Source organism: Myotis lucifugus, unplaced genomic scaffold (assembly GCF_000147115.1).
Source record: "Myotis lucifugus unplaced genomic scaffold, Myoluc2.0 scaffold_1, whole genome shotgun sequence".
Lineage (NCBI taxonomy): Eukaryota > Metazoa > Chordata > Mammalia > Chiroptera > Vespertilionidae > Myotis > Myotis lucifugus.
In genome coordinates, this window is record NW_005871049.1 from 9,432,894 (window position 1) to 9,451,310 (window position 18,417).

Below are 18,417 nucleotides of genomic sequence, written 5' to 3' on the forward strand. Positions count from 1 at the left end.
CCAAAATACCTAAGTTATTTAGTTTCAGAGCTTCTATTTAATTTTGTTGTCGTTTTTCCCTGAATACTGTAAATCATTCTGCAAATGAAAAAGTTCTCTTTTTTTCTTTCATGAATCAGTACAGTTTATTTTAATTCAGCTGTTTATGTCTTTCTACAGGACAAGCAATATCCTACAATTGCATGCTGGTGCTCTGAGAAAAGAGTACCTGTTCTTCCTAATAACTGGAGGTAACTAATAAACACAAAGAAGAGTCCAACCAGTGTGGTTCAGTGGTTGAGCCCCCACCTATGAACCAGGAAGTCATGGTTCGATTCCTGGTCAGGGCACATGCCCAGGTTGCAGGGTCGATCCTGCAGGTGTAGGAGTCAGCCAATCAATGATTCTCTCTCATCATTGATGTTTCTATCTCTCTCTCTCTCCCTCTCCCTTCCTCTCTGAAATCAATAAAAATATTTTCAAAAACAAATAAAATAAAAACAAAGAAGAAAAAAATAAAACCTAAATACCACTGTCTGCTTGGTGAAGTATGAGATTTTTTTCCCCAGTCATGAAAACAAGGGTCTGCTTCGTAATAAGAATGTGATTCCCTTGGACATGCTAAAGGAGTACTCTTATTAATTTGTTTTATAAGGAAAAAAATTAAAGAACAGATATGGAAAGCATAACCAGTCAGTTCCCTAAGGAAGGTAGGTAGGTAGGTAAGTAGGTTAGGTAGGAAGGAAGGTAGGGAGGGCGGGATGAAAAATATGCTGATGTTATAAAAATAATTAGGCTGGAATATTTTAAGTGCTAAAATTTAAGAAAGTGCTGCTCTCATACTATCCAAACAAAGAAACAAACAGAATCCAACACACTATTTTGTTGATTGAGAAGTTGACATTATTATAAGGCAATTATTGTTTATTATAATAAAACTGTTTCCACTTTTTATATTGTGTCTGCATCTACACACGAGCAGTGGATGAATGTGGCATATTCATGTTTACTTACAACATATATCTACATTAAATAGAAGTTTATAATTACCCAAGGATATAACAGATAACATGTACTCTTGAAACATCAACTTAAAAAGCAATACCTTAACCCAATGCACAGTTACTCTCCTAAAAAATGTTTATTTATTTAGAATAACCATCAAGTGAATTGATAATTTAATTTCACAATGCAAAACTTCATCTATAAAGTTGCTTTTGATTAAAAACAGCCAAACATATATACAGACAGGGTAAATACAGCACTGTAAAATATCATGACCTTGCTTGTCCAACTTTAGTCTTATTATTGTCTAAACCTAAAGTTAAGTCAGAATAAAAAGAGATTCCTTAGCTATTTCATTGAAAATATATAAATCTGTATTTATCAGTGTGGGATTACAAAGACAATCATATATATATATATATATATATATATATATATATATATATATATTCAATAGTTCTTAAAAATGGTGAATCAATTAGTTGTAATCACTTATGCAATGTAAGTTATCTTTTAAGACCTTAAAATCATATTTTGCACCCCCCTTCCTTTTCTTATTTCACTCTTATACTCAGGACTTTCAAAATATGTTCTATGGTATATTCTCTATTTTTAGCCACAGCAATAATTTAATTTTTAGGTTATAGTGGTTTCAAACAAAATATCATTTGATAAAATGTATCCTGAGGCTGGCTAATAAGATAGGAAAGTCACTGCTTTTAATACATCTGAGATTAATTTTGACAAGTAGTATGGCAACACAATGAAATTAATTTTTCTCCAACATTAAAAAATATCACTTCCTCTTACTAAATAATCTTTTCCAAATCCACATATTACGATCTATTCTAAATTCAATATTCTATTTTATTAATTCCTATGCCTATTTTTATAGCCATCATATAGTCTGTGTTATTAGAGTTTTAATATTTGGTAGTAAACTGCCCACATTATTACTTTTCTCTCTTAAAAATTGTCTTGGAGAACCTGGCCCACTGGCTCAGTGGTTGAGTGTCGACCTATCAACCAGGAGGCCACGTTCAATTCCTGGTCAGAGCAGGTGCCTGAGTTGTGAGCTCGATTCCCAGTGTGGGGTGTGCAGGAGGCAGCTGATCAATGATTCTCTCTCATCAATCATACTTCTATCTCTCTCTCCCTCTCCCTTCCTCGCAGAAATCAGTAAAATATATATTTTTAAAAATTGTCATGCATATACCTGAGTTTTTCCCTTGAGATTTATGATTTTAAAAAAGAGTTTCTATTCTTTTAAAAATTATATTTTACCACATTTTGTTTTCTATAGTGAGAACAATTTGTTAATATAATTAATAATATTTCCTTAATTTTCACAGTACTATTTCATAATTATTTTAGGCCAAGAGGTAGAATGCAGTGATAGTTAAGAATTTTGAAGTTGTAATCAGACCAATGCAAGTTTAAATATCAATTCTGCTATTTAAATGCATTACTTTGAAAAATTAAACTTTTCCTCACTCTTCATGAGCTAGGATATTTAATCCTCTTTTTCAGGAGGGATTGAAAAATTTATTATTATGCATGTGGATTATTGAGAATGATGGTGAGAGGAGCCATTTTTATTTCCACTTTTTTTTTTTCCTGATCCCATATATTGTGATTACAGGGTAGGCAGTACGACATAATGGAATATTATTTAATTAACTGAATTAAAAGATGACATTGTTGATGAGATACTTATTTTTGTGTTATAAAAAAGGAAACTTAAATTGTGAACTAAACTATTAAACAGTCTTTACATCACACAGATTTTTTAAAAAATTATACATTGGAATATTACGCAGCTGTAAATAAAAGGATCTCTTACCCTTTGAGACAACATGAAGGGACCTGGAGAGTAATTATGCTAAGCAAAATATAAGGCAGTCAGAGAAAGACAAGTATCACATGATCTCACTAATATGTGAAATCTCATGGAACAGACTGAGGAATCTCAGAGGGAAGGCGGGAGGGAAGGTGGTAAGAGATTAACCAAAGAATTCATATGCATATATGCATAACCCATGGACACATACAACAGTGTGGTAGGCCTGGTGGGGGGCAGGTGTGAGGTGTGGGGGTAAATGGGGGAAAAAGGGGAACATTTGTAATACTTTCAACAACTAAGATAAATTTTAAAAATTTAATTTTATACCTACTAAATTAACTATTTTAAACTTGCTTTATGTCATGGAATCTAAGACAAAACATTATCATATATACTATTAAGAAAAATGCTTACAAATAATATTTAATATACCATTGACTGTAAGTTGCATTTTTATTTCAGAGATATTAAAAACTATGACTCTAACTACTGATATATAAAATAAAGTGGAAAGGGAGATGATAACACTTAATGCTGAAGTTGTAGGAACTGAATGATAGAAATGTGAAGTATTTTCAACCTTGTTGGAAATCAGTCAATGTCTATTAAAATTTAAATACTCATGCAATTAAAACATAGCAACTTCAGTCTTGAGAATCTACTAGATCAAATAAAAATTACAGTTTAAAACCTTTATGATTAGTAATATATACTATAGATTTGCTTATAGTATCAAAATGAATGCCCAAAACATTTGAGTTTCTGTGTAAGTTGTGATCATATACACAGTGAATAAGTATTAAGGCAATAAAATAATTAATTACAATAATAAAAAGTGATTATATACAATGACTGCAAAATGTATTGTTAAATTGGAAGGGGAAAACTTGCCTAACATAAATAAGTTTTATTACACAGTAAAAATCCTTTATGTGTATTTCATATATTACTTCATTAGTATGGAGAAAGGTATGGAGTGAGCTATATAGGCTACATGGGGGGAGGAGGGGAGGAGGGGATAAGTAAATGGAAACAGATATTAGAATATTTTTTGGTCATCACAAATTATATATTGAAAAATGAGTAATACATAATTATATCTAGAACCACTTTATAAAATGTGTGAATATTGATTTTATAGTTTAGAAAAACTAAAGGGATTGTACCAATGCAAATATTCACTTGATCTCTTTACAAATCTATACAGATAAGAAATCTGGATTTTTATTGGTCTGTATAACATCATTAATGTTTATTGCAAAAATAATTATAACTATCTCCCCATTATTATTTATATCTTTCATCTTTATAAAGTTACCCCTTGTAACCTTAAATTACCTTTATTTTAAACTGCATCTTTTTTATATATTCATGACATATAAACCACAAAAGTATTTAATGAAAAATATTCTAATATCGATTTCAATTTACCTATCCCATCTTCCCCCATTCCCCCCGTGTAGCCTATATAGCTTACTCCATACCTTTCTCCATATTAATGAAGTGATATATGAAATACACAGAGGATTGTTACTGTGTAATAAAACTTATTTATGTTATGTAAGTTTTTCCCTTCCCATTTAACAATACATTTTTGCAGTCATTGCATATAATCATTTTTATTATTATTTGAAAGGCTTAAGTATTTGAGTGTATAAAAGAGATCATAAGGGTAATAATAAATTGTTCACTCAACCCTAATGTAACATATAGAGACTTTAATGTTATATTTCTAGTTACTTGTCAAGAGAAGAATACATATTCTAATTTCTTCATATTATCTTAGAGCGGATAGAATTTATAACAATATTTTGCAAGTTATAAGCACAGAGAAATGCACTTACAGAGTATCACATAGTGCAGGCTCAAGGCCAAAGCAAATAGATTGGAATATTGGACCCATAATTGATCAGCTTGTGATCCCAACAACTTATTTAATTTCACTGAGTATCAGTTTTCTTGCGTTAAATTAAAAAGAGTAAGAATACATTTCTGTAGAGCTATTGTAACATTAAATAGCATAAGAGCTACTTAATGAGAGAGTACATATTTCATCCTTAGAAAACAGTCTGACAATTAATAAACACTCCACAAATGTCAGATATTATTATTGGTATTATCCTCTCTCCTGAACAGTGCTTTTCTAAGGGAGAAGCGTGCCTGGTAAGACAATGAGAATTATTAGACTCAGTTTCTGTGATGTACAAAGGTAACATATTCAAATAAACAATACATTTGTGTACACATTCATCTCCCTCTGTCTCTCCCTTTTTTATCTCTGTCTTTCTATAAACTACGTTCATACTGTAAACTTTCTTTGACATTAACCTCAATATCCAAATATATTTTTAAAATATGTTTTTATTGATTTCAGAGAGGCAGGGAGAGGGAGAGAGAGATAGAAATATCAATGATGAGAGAGAATCACTGATAGGCTGCTTCCTGCAGGCCCCACACTGGAGATCGAGCTGCAACCTGGGCATGTGCCCTGACAGGGAATCAAACCATAACTTCTTGGCTCATAGGTCGATGCTCAACCACTGAGCCACACCAGCCAGGCTCAACATCCAAATATTTTAAAAAATAGAAACAAATTTCCCTTCTCTATTATATTTCTTCGATTAAATGCATAATACAACTAAGACCCAAACATCAGTATTGTGAATCAAGGAAAATAGTAGAAATTTATGTTCTCCATAGAAGAAAAGAGATAAAACACAACATAAAAAGAAAATATGATTGGTGTCAGCCTGGCCAGTATTTCAGATAGACTGAATCCATGACCTGTAAATATAAACAATTTGGAGTACTCACTCACCAGGAGGCTACTTGTAGCATATTACTTCTGACATCATAGCAAAATATCTATTCATTTTGGATTCTGCTTTTATACTTAACAGAATTGAAGACATTTTAATCTTCTAACAAATGTTAGAAGTTTTCATGGTAATATCAACTAGTCACTAGATATTATTCAATGCTTGTTTTCCCTTCAGTGTTCTTCAGCCTTATTCTGTACTATGCACCCATCTTAATAACTGAACATGACTGTAGCTGATGTCTTTGGACTCCATGTTCACATTCCCTCCACGTACATTCTGGAAAGTTGGAGGGATAATAGGAACTGGTATAAGATGAAATTATAAGAAAAAGCTTTTCTTGTGTATTTTCCAGACCCTCAGGGTCTTGCTCTTCTTTCAGTACTTTTCACATGCTCTCCCAGCCATGTTTGGCTATGTCTTACCATAATTAGTTACCATAATTGCTACTAAGATTCTTTATTTTGACGTCTCTGGTCCCTACGAAAGGATTTGCATGCTTCAACATTTTTTGAGCTGGGAATTACCCTCTGAAGGCCACTAAGCTGAAGAATCTCTTGAGACTTACAAATTTGGGGCCGTCAATGGCCCAGTGAGAACAATGTATCTTAAATAACTTGAAAAATTTTCCATAAGGAAATCTAAAATTTATCCATAAGGAAGCCTAAAATCCAAGATGACCTCACCAGTAAACTCAACTAAACACTTAAAGATAGAAATAATATCGATTCTACACAAACTCTTCCTGGTAGTTGAACAGGATAGAATATATCTTAACTCATTCTATAAGTCCAGAAACATCGTGGTACCAAAACCAGACTATGACACTACAGGGAAATAAAAATTACTAAGTACTACAAACATTTAAAACACGATATTGCAATTTGAATCTATCAATGAAAAACATAATAACACTATTGGCAAGTATGGTTTCTGCAGCTTAATTTTATACTTGTAAACTCAATATATCTATTTTAAAAAATTTAAAAAATATATGACTATCTCAAAAAATGCAGAGATTAGAAAAATAAACAAAAGCCATACAAATTAAAAAGAAAAAAGTTTTTTATTCTGATTTTTTTTATCTTTATAGAGAGGATAATCTATTCAGTGGAACCTATAAAATCTACAGAAATTAATAACTGAATTGAACACTAAAGCTAATAAATGAGTGAATGATATATCTTTATACAAAAATCAATTGTATTTTTTATAATGGCAATGTCTAATCACATATAAAAATTAAATAAAAATGAACAAGATATCTAAATGCAAATCCTAAAACTATAAGAGTTCTATAACAAAACATAGGAGAAAAGCTTTTACCATGAATTAGACAAAGATTTCTTAGATATAACAGCAAAAACATGTCCATAAAAAATTGATAAATTGGACTTCATCAAAATTAATAATCTGCTTCTCAATGACACTACTAGGAAAATGAAAGAACAATCCATAGTATAGGAAAAATATTTGCAAATCATATATTTGGTAAATAACTTGTATCTAGAATATGTAAAAAACTTTAAACTCAAAAAATAAGAACACCAAAAAGCCATTTTAGACTAGGTAAGAGATTTAAACACACTTCACTAAAAAGTACATGAAATATGGTCAAATAACACTGATCATTTTTAAAAAGCAAAGTTAATGACATACTACTATATATCACTTAGAATGGCTAAAACTTTATAGCCTATGTATAGTAAAGGTTGGTGAGGACACAAACAAACTAGAATTCTGTCTCACTGAAACAATCACTTGGAAAAATAGTTTGGCAATTTATTTAAAAATTAATAATGCACTTACCTACCATATAATCTAGCAATTCCATTCTTCAGTATATACCTAATAGAAATGTAGGCACATATTAGTTATTTTGCATGAATATTCACAGATGCTTTATTTGTAATAACCCAGACTGAAAACAATCCAAATGTTCATCAATAATTCGATGAATAAACAAACTCATACGTCCATATATTAGAATATTACTCAAAAATAAAAATGAATATATGCCACAAAATGTATGGAAATCTCAAAACAAAATATTGAGTGAAAGAAACCACATCCCTCATAATGGGTACTATATAATTCCATCTGCACCAAATGTACTAAGTGCAAAATAATATAAATAAATACAAAAAAGCAAATCGGTGAATGCCTGCAGATGGGAGCACACGTAGGAAAAGGAATAAAGGGAAGAAATTCAAAGGGGCATCCAGAGCTTCGGGGGGAAATGAGAATGTTCACTGTCTTTTTGTAGTGCTGGCTGTACAGGTGTGTACTTATGTCAAAACTTAAGGTTTACACTCTAAATAGATGTGATTTATTATGTGTCAGTTATTCTGCAACAATGCTGTTAGAAAATTGGAACTTTAGATGTATACTTTTGTGTTATTTTATAATACTTACAGTATTAGAAAGCTCTGTTTGAAGTTCCTGAAGAAGATGTCCTGATGTTATGTAACATTTTAAATAAACTCCTCTGTGTCGCACTGCAAAATAAAATATTGGAGTGAAAAAAAATGATACAGCCTGGGTATTTAATAATGAATATTATTATTAATAATAAGTAATATTTATTCAGTATTTACAATGTAGTAGGCCCTTTCTAAGAACTTTCCATATGTAACTTTGATGTAAAATACAACAACCTGATACACATTTTTCTTGGGGGAATCCTGGATTATAGCCCAATGTACTTTTAGAAGCTTTTCCATGCCATATTCTACTTTTACTTGAAAAGAGTCTAGATGAATAACCTTGTCTATTATTTCTAGGCCTGATCCTGCAGAATCATGGCCACTCTCTTTCAATATATAATTTACATATGCTCTAATCAGGAAGTGAATTAAGTAATATAATAATTTATATCTCTGTTCCCTGTCTAGAAAATTATTCAAGCATGCTACTTTTAATATTTTGATTAGACTATAGGGAAAAACTATTGCCTTTCACTGTCACAGTAGAATGTAGTAGTGGATAGGCTGTAATTAGATATCATTACTGTCAATTATCTCTAGTATCTATGGGATTACGGCTTATTTAACCCTTTGAAAGTAACTCTTGTAAAAATTCAAGAAGTTTAACTATTTAGAAATTTTTCTTTTTGTCTGCTCAGTCTATGTTGTCAGAATCTCTCCTCTGATGTTCCTGAACATGAGGAACAATATTTTTATTTTAAATATTTAATACCTAGAAAACTATAGAATAGTGTGCTATTTTAATTCAACTGATTTTAAATAAAAATAAAAGTCTCAACTTGCTCTCAGAAGTCTCTTCTTTGTCATGATATCAGTATTTCTCTTCTTAACTCACCTATTATCTATGAGAATTACATGAGATATCACTAAGGAAATCACATTAAGTAGTAATATAGAAGTATTTCAAGGTTGCTTCATAAGCATTGATTTCCATAACTTTCTAATTTCTGTTTCAGCATTTCATATAATTTATATTGCAAACATTATTCATCAGCCCTAGATACTTTAATTTCCTGATTGAAGCGCTATTCTTTAGATGCCGTTCATAACTTCATATTTAACCAACACACAATTTACCCTAATTTTGTCAGAATTTAATTTAATCACTTATCTATATATATGAAAGGCTAAGTGACAGAGAGTCCATCCCTCCAACTGTCCGACCGGTGGACTAGCTGGTGCATATGACACTCACTGGTAATCCTATATAATAAAAGCCTAATATGCTAAGTGTCTGACCGTTCGTTCAACCATTTGACCAGTCGCTATGACATACACTGACCAACAGGGGACAGACACTCTGACTGGTAGGTTAGCAGGCTGTTGGAGTCCAGCCCATCAGGACTGGGCAAGATGGGCCTGAAACACCCTGGACCCCCTCTGTGGTCCCTCCCCAGCTCTGATCAGCCCTCATAGGGGCAAGACAGGCCAGACATGCCCTGAAGCCAATCTCCTTTGGTCCCTCCCAGGCCTCTAAAATATTTCTTCTAATTAATTTCCTTTCAATGTGCACGAATCTGTGCACTGGGCCTCTAGTTTAAAAATAAACGTTGACTCATGCATGCACAATACATATAAAGCTCTTGCTGGCACCAATCGCACATGTATTTTAATTTTATAATACTATATTATATATACTATTTGACATGCAATTTTTTGCAGTAATGTAATTACCACATGAATCTTTCTTCTAATTAATTTCCTTTCAATTTGCACAAATCCATGCACCAGGCCACTAGTATGGAATATTGAAACATATTTTATTTTTTATTCATATTTTATTTGTTTTAAATTTATAAAACTGTTATATAAATGAAGTTTAATTATACTTATATTAATCATTTATATCTTAATACTCTTGTCTAGTTCAGAATATCAAGTATTGAACTTTAATTTGAAAAGTGCTTCTAGTACTTATTTTACCTACTCTTCATGCTTTCTGCATTTTTAATATTCATATCATATGATTTTAGGAGATGTTACTTTTCAAAATATTATTTTTCTTTATGTAAAAATTTCATTAGTGGATAAAATAATTGATTTGTCAGAGAAAATAATCTGAAAAATATGCTTTTAAAATACTCAGATCTTAAAAATTAAGAAGAAATATGTAAATATAAAACACATAACTAGTTATATTTTGTTAAGGCTTCAAGTATTCATAAACATTTATAAAATCCAAACCATCATTAAACTCTTATTCAAGGTGTAACTGTTGAACCAATGTCAAAAGCATGGGATAAAAAGAATCTCCCCAAATGCTATATATTCCTTATTAATTGAATATTTACAAACATATATTTTAAAATCCAAAATCAAATTGTCTCACTATAAACAAAAGTGCTATCTCTATTTTCTTTTTCTACCATACTGACAAGATTAGAGTGCCAAATAGAAGCTGGAGATATTAAATTGTAGCTTGTCTATAAACACATATATTTAAAAATTTAAAACATAAATCGTAAGCTGAGATTTACAAAAATATATTTGGCTGATACTATTTGTGATCAGTCCCTAGTGAAATGGAATCCAAAAGTTTAATACATTGTGAAACTGTGATGACCAAAGTAGAATATTATATTCTTGAGTGTTCAATTTGTTGGAAATTTTATCATTGAGTTTCAAGGCAGGGAACTCTGACATGTTAAATTTCTGAAAACATTTAGATCTTTGAAGAGAAATGACACAAGTCACACCCAACTTTTAAAATGCCTATTGTTCACTTAATTATATGCTGAGTTTTAAAACAGTTAAGTGTAAATGCAGAAAATAATAATTTGGTTTCCATCATTGAGTATTTGGGAGATGGGCAGAGAACCTATAAATGAACTTCTGTAACCTTCATAGCCAAAGATGAATTTACCGACTAATTTTGAGAAAAAATAACTTGTAGTGCAGTTATCAACTCTGAAGTTATTATAATGAAATTAGCAGAACATGATTTGATACTATTTTTCTAGATTTCATAAAATAAATGTTGAAATCTATAACCAGATAATAATTGTGCTCCTATAATCTACATGGTTTGACAAGTATCATGGTTTTCTAAGGTCAATGAATTCTCTTACAGTTGTTTTTTTTCTAATTAGAATAAAATAAAGTTAAAACCAGCCACACAAAAAAAGAAGTCATCATAAACTAAGTAGCTGGAAACTAGCAGTTTTTAGTACTAGCTGTGATCTGGGTGTATGTTATTGTGTCCATGATAAGTTCAAATTTTACTAATCATTTAGATATCTGTCTTGGTATTTTTTAAAATATATTTTTATTAATTCCAAAGAGGAAGTGAGAGAAAGAGAGAGAAACAATGATGATAGAGAATCATTGATCATCTGCCTCCTGCATCCACCCCTACTGGGGATTGAGCCCACAACCCTGGCATGTGCCCTGACTGGGAATCAAACTGTGACCTTCTGGTCACACCGGGAAGGGGTCAGGGGGCTGTCCTGGTATTTTTAAGCTATATAATACAAGGTGCCTGTTTTGTAAATCCAACATATTATCAATAAGACAGCACAGAGAAGAATTTACACTCGAATTTTTTGTCAGACATTAGATGAAACTCATGTTCATAGATTTCTTTTAAAAATTACATAGGTAATTAAAATATTATATAATATATAAAAATTCTTAAGAAAAATATTTCTCAGAAAAAATTCTAAGAATAGTGAATGTATAAGCTTGACAAATTAAAAGGGAAAAGAGTCTGCAAAAATACAGTATTGTAGAAATACAGATTTGTTTTAAGGCCTCAAAAAAAAGAGAATAATCCTTGCTCAAAACAAAGTTAATAGTAATAAACATCAGCTCAAGTAAACATGAGCAAAATAAATAAGACATAAGTAAAAAAAATGAGTTGGTTAGAGAGACATTTCACAGATGTGTATGACAGTCAAATATGCCCTAAATATCTATACACCCAATATATCCTATTATTATCAAACAATATTATATTTATGACAGAGCTAAAAAGTAAAGTATATATTTTGTACTATACACTTTTCCAAGCCAAACATTACAGTATTAGTACTGAAGCTAATTTTAGGACTACTTTTTCTAGTAATGAATTATACAATGAAACACCTGTAGTACTAAAAAGTGCATTCCAGAATTTAAAAGCAAACCACCATGTAAAACACAATCAAGTAAATAGGAGTGTATTTGCCAACAAAACCTGTAATAAGAAAGTGAAAAGTTTAAATATACAAAATACAAAAGAATACTAGGAAAATAATCACAGATAGAAAACATAACAAAGCCAGCTGGTGAGGCTCAGTGGATGAACCTGGATTCTTGGTCAGGGCACATGTCCAGTTTGCAGCCTCAGTACCCAGTGAGGGGCCTGCAAGAGGCAGCCTATCAATGATTCTCATTACTGATATTTCTGTCTCTTTCCCTCTCCCTTCCTCTCTGAAATCAATAAAAATATATTAAAAAACATACATAACAATTTGAAGATTAGAATACAAATACAGGCCCAACAGCATGATTGAGGATAAATGTGTAACAATAAAAAAAAAATATGCCCTAGGCGGTTTGGCTCAGTGAATAGAGCGTAGGACTGCAGACCAGACCAAGGACCCCAGGTTTGATTCTGGTCAAGGGCATGTACCTAAGTTTGGTTGCAGGCTCCTCCCGGTTCCCCGCCCCAGTGTGGGGCAGGGAAGGGGGAAGGAGGCAACCAATGGATGTGTTTCTCTCACATTGATATTTCTCTCCCTCTCCCTCTTTCCCTTTCTCTTTTACTCTCTAAAATGCAATGGACAAATATCCTTGGGTGAGGATTTAAAAAAAGAAGAAGAAGTTACAAGTTGAGTACCACAAAACAAGATGAAAGAGTCACAGGTCTTGATGACTTCAGATAAACCATGCCAACCCTGGGTAGACAACCTAAATGTATCTGATGCACTATTATTTTGCTATATTACATCAGTTATAATAATACAAAATTGAATAAAATCAAGTACTATGATGAATCAAAAATGAAACTTTCATTGATATTGAACATATAATAATGTCAACTGCTATTTTCCTTAAAAATAATAGCCTGGTAGTCTAATCACTTAACATGATAAAATAAATATTACCTGATATTAACATTAGGGAATTAAGAAGTACAAAATAGCAGTTAAAAATAGTCACAGGGGTGTAAAAGTACAGCATAGGGATATGGTCAGTAATATTATAATAACTATATATAGTGTAGGTGGTGCCAGACATAGAATCTCTTTTACTCTCTAAATGCAATGGACAAATATCCTTGGGTGAGGTTAAAAAAAACCTCATAAGTTGCATATATATATATATATATATATATATATATATATATATATATCTACTGTGCTGTACACCTGAAACTAATATAATATTGAATGTCGACTATAATAGAAAAATTTCAAAAATAAAAAGAAAAATTTAAGAAAATGATATTTGAAATTGAATTATGTACTTATGAACTGAAAAAATCAAAATAAAGAAATAGTTATAGAGATATGAACAATTAACAGGTTTCTTAGCGCATATACCAGTATTGTCACAATACTGTTTTTCAAAACAGATGTGATCAAGGGCTGCACTAACATTGGACAGTGAAATAAGGTGCTGGGAGCTGGTACAATCTAACTCCATCTGGCTGATGAGCATGTTGAATTTGTGGAGCTACATGAATAGATCCCATGGTGCAAGTGAGGGCTGATGTCATGATTTAAAAGTAATTCTTACAGTTGGGCTCGAAACTAGGTTTAATTGCCTTCTACCAGATTTGGAAATGTGCAAGGCCCATGAGATTTCAACAAATTACAGACATAAAAAAGTGAACACATAGAAACTGACTTGATAAGAATTTATGATGGGGTTGTGAGCCAGTTCAATTGTGGACCTTGTCATGATTCAGTAGTGAGATATATATGCTTGGACACAAGGTGCCAACTAAATTCATATTTGAAATGTGAAACAAAAGAAAATAGTAATTGGCTAAGGAGATTCATTTTATTATACTGACAATTATATGTCATTCTATTCTTTTTTTCTTTTTCACTTTGCAAAAATGCACGATGAATACATTTGCATGTGATAAAGAAAAGTTGCAATAATGTCGCCAGTTGAATTGTGCTTAGATCAAAAGTGAAAAAATAACATGTTTAATCTCATCCTGAGTCCACTTAATGAGAAAGCTGACAGGTAGACATATTTTGTCTAAAGATTTTACCAGTGACATTTTGGAATATCTACTAACTACTCAACTTACAAATTAATTGAGAATGAGGAATCTGTCAAAATAGGGGTTTCTAGAGATTTAAAATAAAAAGCGAGGTATGGATTTTTTAATATATGATTTCATGTTATCTGCTAAGTCAACTATTCAAAGAGAAATGAATATACTTTCATTTGCATAGTCTCAAGGACCACTTAATACTTCAAAGTCAATTTGATAGGTTGACAATAGTCTATGGCATGTTTGGACCCCATATACTTGTCATTTCATAACAGGACACCAGTGAATTATTCTTTTCTTAAATTCTGACATCAGAATTCACACTTGACATATACGTGTCATTAAGGGGGGTGACACTTCCATCCATATGTCATAATGGCATAATGCCCAAATTCTTGATCAGTTGAAGTATTTCTCCAGTGTTTAAATAATGACTTTTCATGATTTTCAATTTTTCAAGTGATTTTAGTGCTCACAAATTTGACAACCAGCTCCTTCAAAAATTCAAATATTCTCGTAATAAGTACAGGGAACAATGTGTCAACATGTACATGCCTTTTATTTTTCAAATATGGTCACAGTTTATATAATTTTAACAGTGATACTCCACCTTCTCCTTTTTGATAAAACTACTCAAAAAAGCAGCAGCAGTATTCACGAAGTGAGGATGGATCCTGTTTCCTACGCACCTTCCCTTAGGGAAACAGAATGGAACAAGTGATTCAAGAGATTACTTGGCAGTCTTTGACATATCTCCATAAATAATAAGAAGCATCTAACACATGTAGGCAGAACTGTTCTCATGAGATTCAAAGAAACTTCTTGTCCTGCAATTATTTTTTAAAAAACTCCCTCTACACATCTGCATTCATTTTTAGGTGGGTAATTACAGTGGGAAAAGGTTCAGTGAGGAGAAATAAAAACAATGTATTTTGTTAAATCCTTGAATATTTAAAAATATGCTAAAATCTTGTTCTCCATGTGAGACAGAAGTCTTGTCTGATACATGCATTTCCCTAATAAATACAAGTTTTCTTTTCTATGAATGGTACATTTTTGAATGTGGCGTGGATTATTTCAGTATATGTGGGTAACATTGCGTAATACAATACAACAATGTATTATTTTATTTCATAGTATAGCCCTGTTACTTCTTAATGGATGGGCTTAGTATTATTGTACTCAATGCTGCCCAGCCGTGCCAAAGGAGCTTGTAATCACACCCCCACAGCAGGTGGCAGAGAGAAGACCAAGAGAAATGGCAGACCCTTGGTGTTGAAATGGATGACCTTGTTTTCCTGTTCACCAGGAAGTGGTAGGGGATCATCATTAATTTTAGCTCATATTTTTTAACTTCTACTTTAAGTTTCTTCTTGACACCTCTTGAGATTATATGAATTATTATATCAGCAGGTATTAGGTACTGAAGCATGCAATTTCATGCAGGGAAAAAATCAAGCAGTTGAACCATTAAAATTAATGCAAATAATTTGTTTCTATGTAAGAAGAAAAAGAGGGGTAATCTTGAGAAAGAATTATATATAGCAGACCAGAATTGTTTGAAATCTACACTTAAACTTATTCATTGCTTTAATCAAAAGTAATTACATTGCTTTTCAATATTAATTTCTGTATCATATGTATAAATTCATTATAAATTGGCTATGAAAAGAACAGTCCAAATATCTAAATTTACTTTTCATTTCCTATCAATACAAGGTTTGTTTACAACCTGTTTTGCAGCAGGCCAACAGGCACTTTTGAAATCCATTTTTTACGCTTGTGATTCCGTGTTTTTAATAATGCAACCCACACCAACCAGAGAGAAATGCATTAAAGATTCCTGGAAGCTCATTTCACTTCCTCTTGAATACCTGCTAGAATGAGATCTAATCCACAGACACAAAGGACTTCTGTACATCTAACCTAAAGCATTATGGCTCTTACCTCAGGATCTTTTCTTGGTGGTGGTTAAAAATGTCTGTATTCATCATAAAACATATTAAATCATCTTTTATATCACTAAGAAGCTTCTCACCAGACATCTTTTGTAGCTTTTACATACTAACATTGTTTATTTTTCTCAAACTCAATGTTCCCAGTTACCTCCTTATGTATTATCACATAACATGAAAATGCACAAATTGTGGATTAGTTGGAATTTATTTTTCATGTGATACTAAATACCTGGGTTCTAATTTAGCTCTATGTCCCTGCAGAAATCTTCAGCCTTTCCAATTCTCAGTATCCTCCTATGAAAGGAAGATAATAGCCTCTGTCCTTTCCTCAAACCAAAGTAAAACACTTTACAAATGTCTGAGCATATTTTGTTTCAGGAATTGCTGTGGTACAGGCCTCCAAAGGTGCACATATAAGTTACAGAGTACACTCACAAACATGTGGTTGACTTTCATCAACATCTGATTATAGAAACCAAAGTCACTAAATATTTTTTCAAATACCAATTTTTCACACATGTAATAATTTTGGTGGTGGCTTTATGAGCCCTTATTAAATACATGAATCAGCTAGTATTATGGCATCAGGATTGTCTCTGAGCCTAAAACAACACAAAGGAGAATGCTGATTATAACTGAAGAGTATACAACCTCTTCCTAGTATGAGCTGATGTTATTGTTCACTGCTTGCTTTCCATTGATGGCAAAATAAGTATCTGCAGCAGATAAGATCACAAGCTGGTTAATATCACAAGCCTGTCCTTGCTGCTAATATGATCTTATCAGTCACTGACTAATCACTTTCTAGGGAGGAGTATCAGTGTGTGCTCGCTCTCTCTCTTTTATTTGTTTTAACAGATCCTAAGGTGAGAAGCAAATACTACACACAGCAATATTAAAATAAGCTTTTTCTTTTTCTTTGTTAATTTTTTTTTGCTCAGAGAGCTTGTGTTTACCTCATGGGACTATTGCCAAAGGCAGAGGTTTAATTCCATGTGCTGAAATATATCATCATGTTTTGGCATAATTGCATTTCTAATGGGCTCTCAGAGAAAGGAATGCATAAGTGCCAATTACAGCATGTTACAAATAAAGCATTATTATGTGTTCTGGAACGATCTGCATAATGGCAATATAGTCATATTATATTATGTTCAGTTATTTCTATCTCCTCGATTTGAATGTTTCTGTCAACAAATGATTTCTTAAGGAATGCCCCAAGTGTGATTTGAATTACATAAAGATAATACTTTGTCAATGATGTATGTAAAATAAAGTATAGAATTAGATAGATAATCACACAAATACATATATTGATATCCATATATAGCTATAGATATAGATATAGATAGATAATCCATATACAGATACATATACATATGCATATATATATTACTATTCAGAAGATAACTATGAATAACTAGGCCCAGGCTAGTTGAAGTTGATATATGAGACATGAGAAAGTCATAGCAACCAAACATGCTCAAAGCAAATATCACAAATGATAATTCAAAAAGAAATATAAAGCCGTAACCGGTTTGGCTCAGTAGATAGAGCGTCGGCCTGTGGACTGAAGGGTCCCAGGTTTGATTCTGGTCAAGGGCATGTACCTTGGTTGCGGGCACATCCCCAGTAGGGGGTGTGCAGGAGGCAGCTGATCGATGTTTCTCTTATCGATGTTTCTAACTCTCTATCCCTCTCCCTTCCTCTCTGTAAGAAATCAATAAAATATATTTTTTAAAAAAGAAATGTAAAAATAAGGACAAGTGATCACATCGTTGTTTATGTTTATGAATTTTTGTTTATGTTTTTGTCTTGTTTGTTCATGTGTTACTTGCAATTTTATACTCCACATAGAAGGGAAATCAAGGGTTACCAGAGGGAAAGGGGGTGCGTAGGTGGAAGTAGTAAAGGATAAATGGTGTTGAATATATTGTAACTGAAGGAGATTTGACTTTAACTGGTGAGCACACAATGTAATATGCAAATGATGTATTATAGAATTGTATAGTTGAAACCTGTATAATTTTATTAACCAATGCCACCTCAATAAATTTAATAAAATAAACAATTAGACACGAGCACCAAAATTAAATATAAACTGTTCTTAATG

At 32.0% G+C, this 18,417-nt stretch overlaps 1 pseudogene; it reads left to right on the top strand.

Annotated features, from left to right (window-relative positions):
• LOC102426123 overlaps positions 1 to 18,417 on the top strand; it is a 43,677-nt pseudogene that overhangs the window by 8,390 nt on the left and 16,870 nt on the right.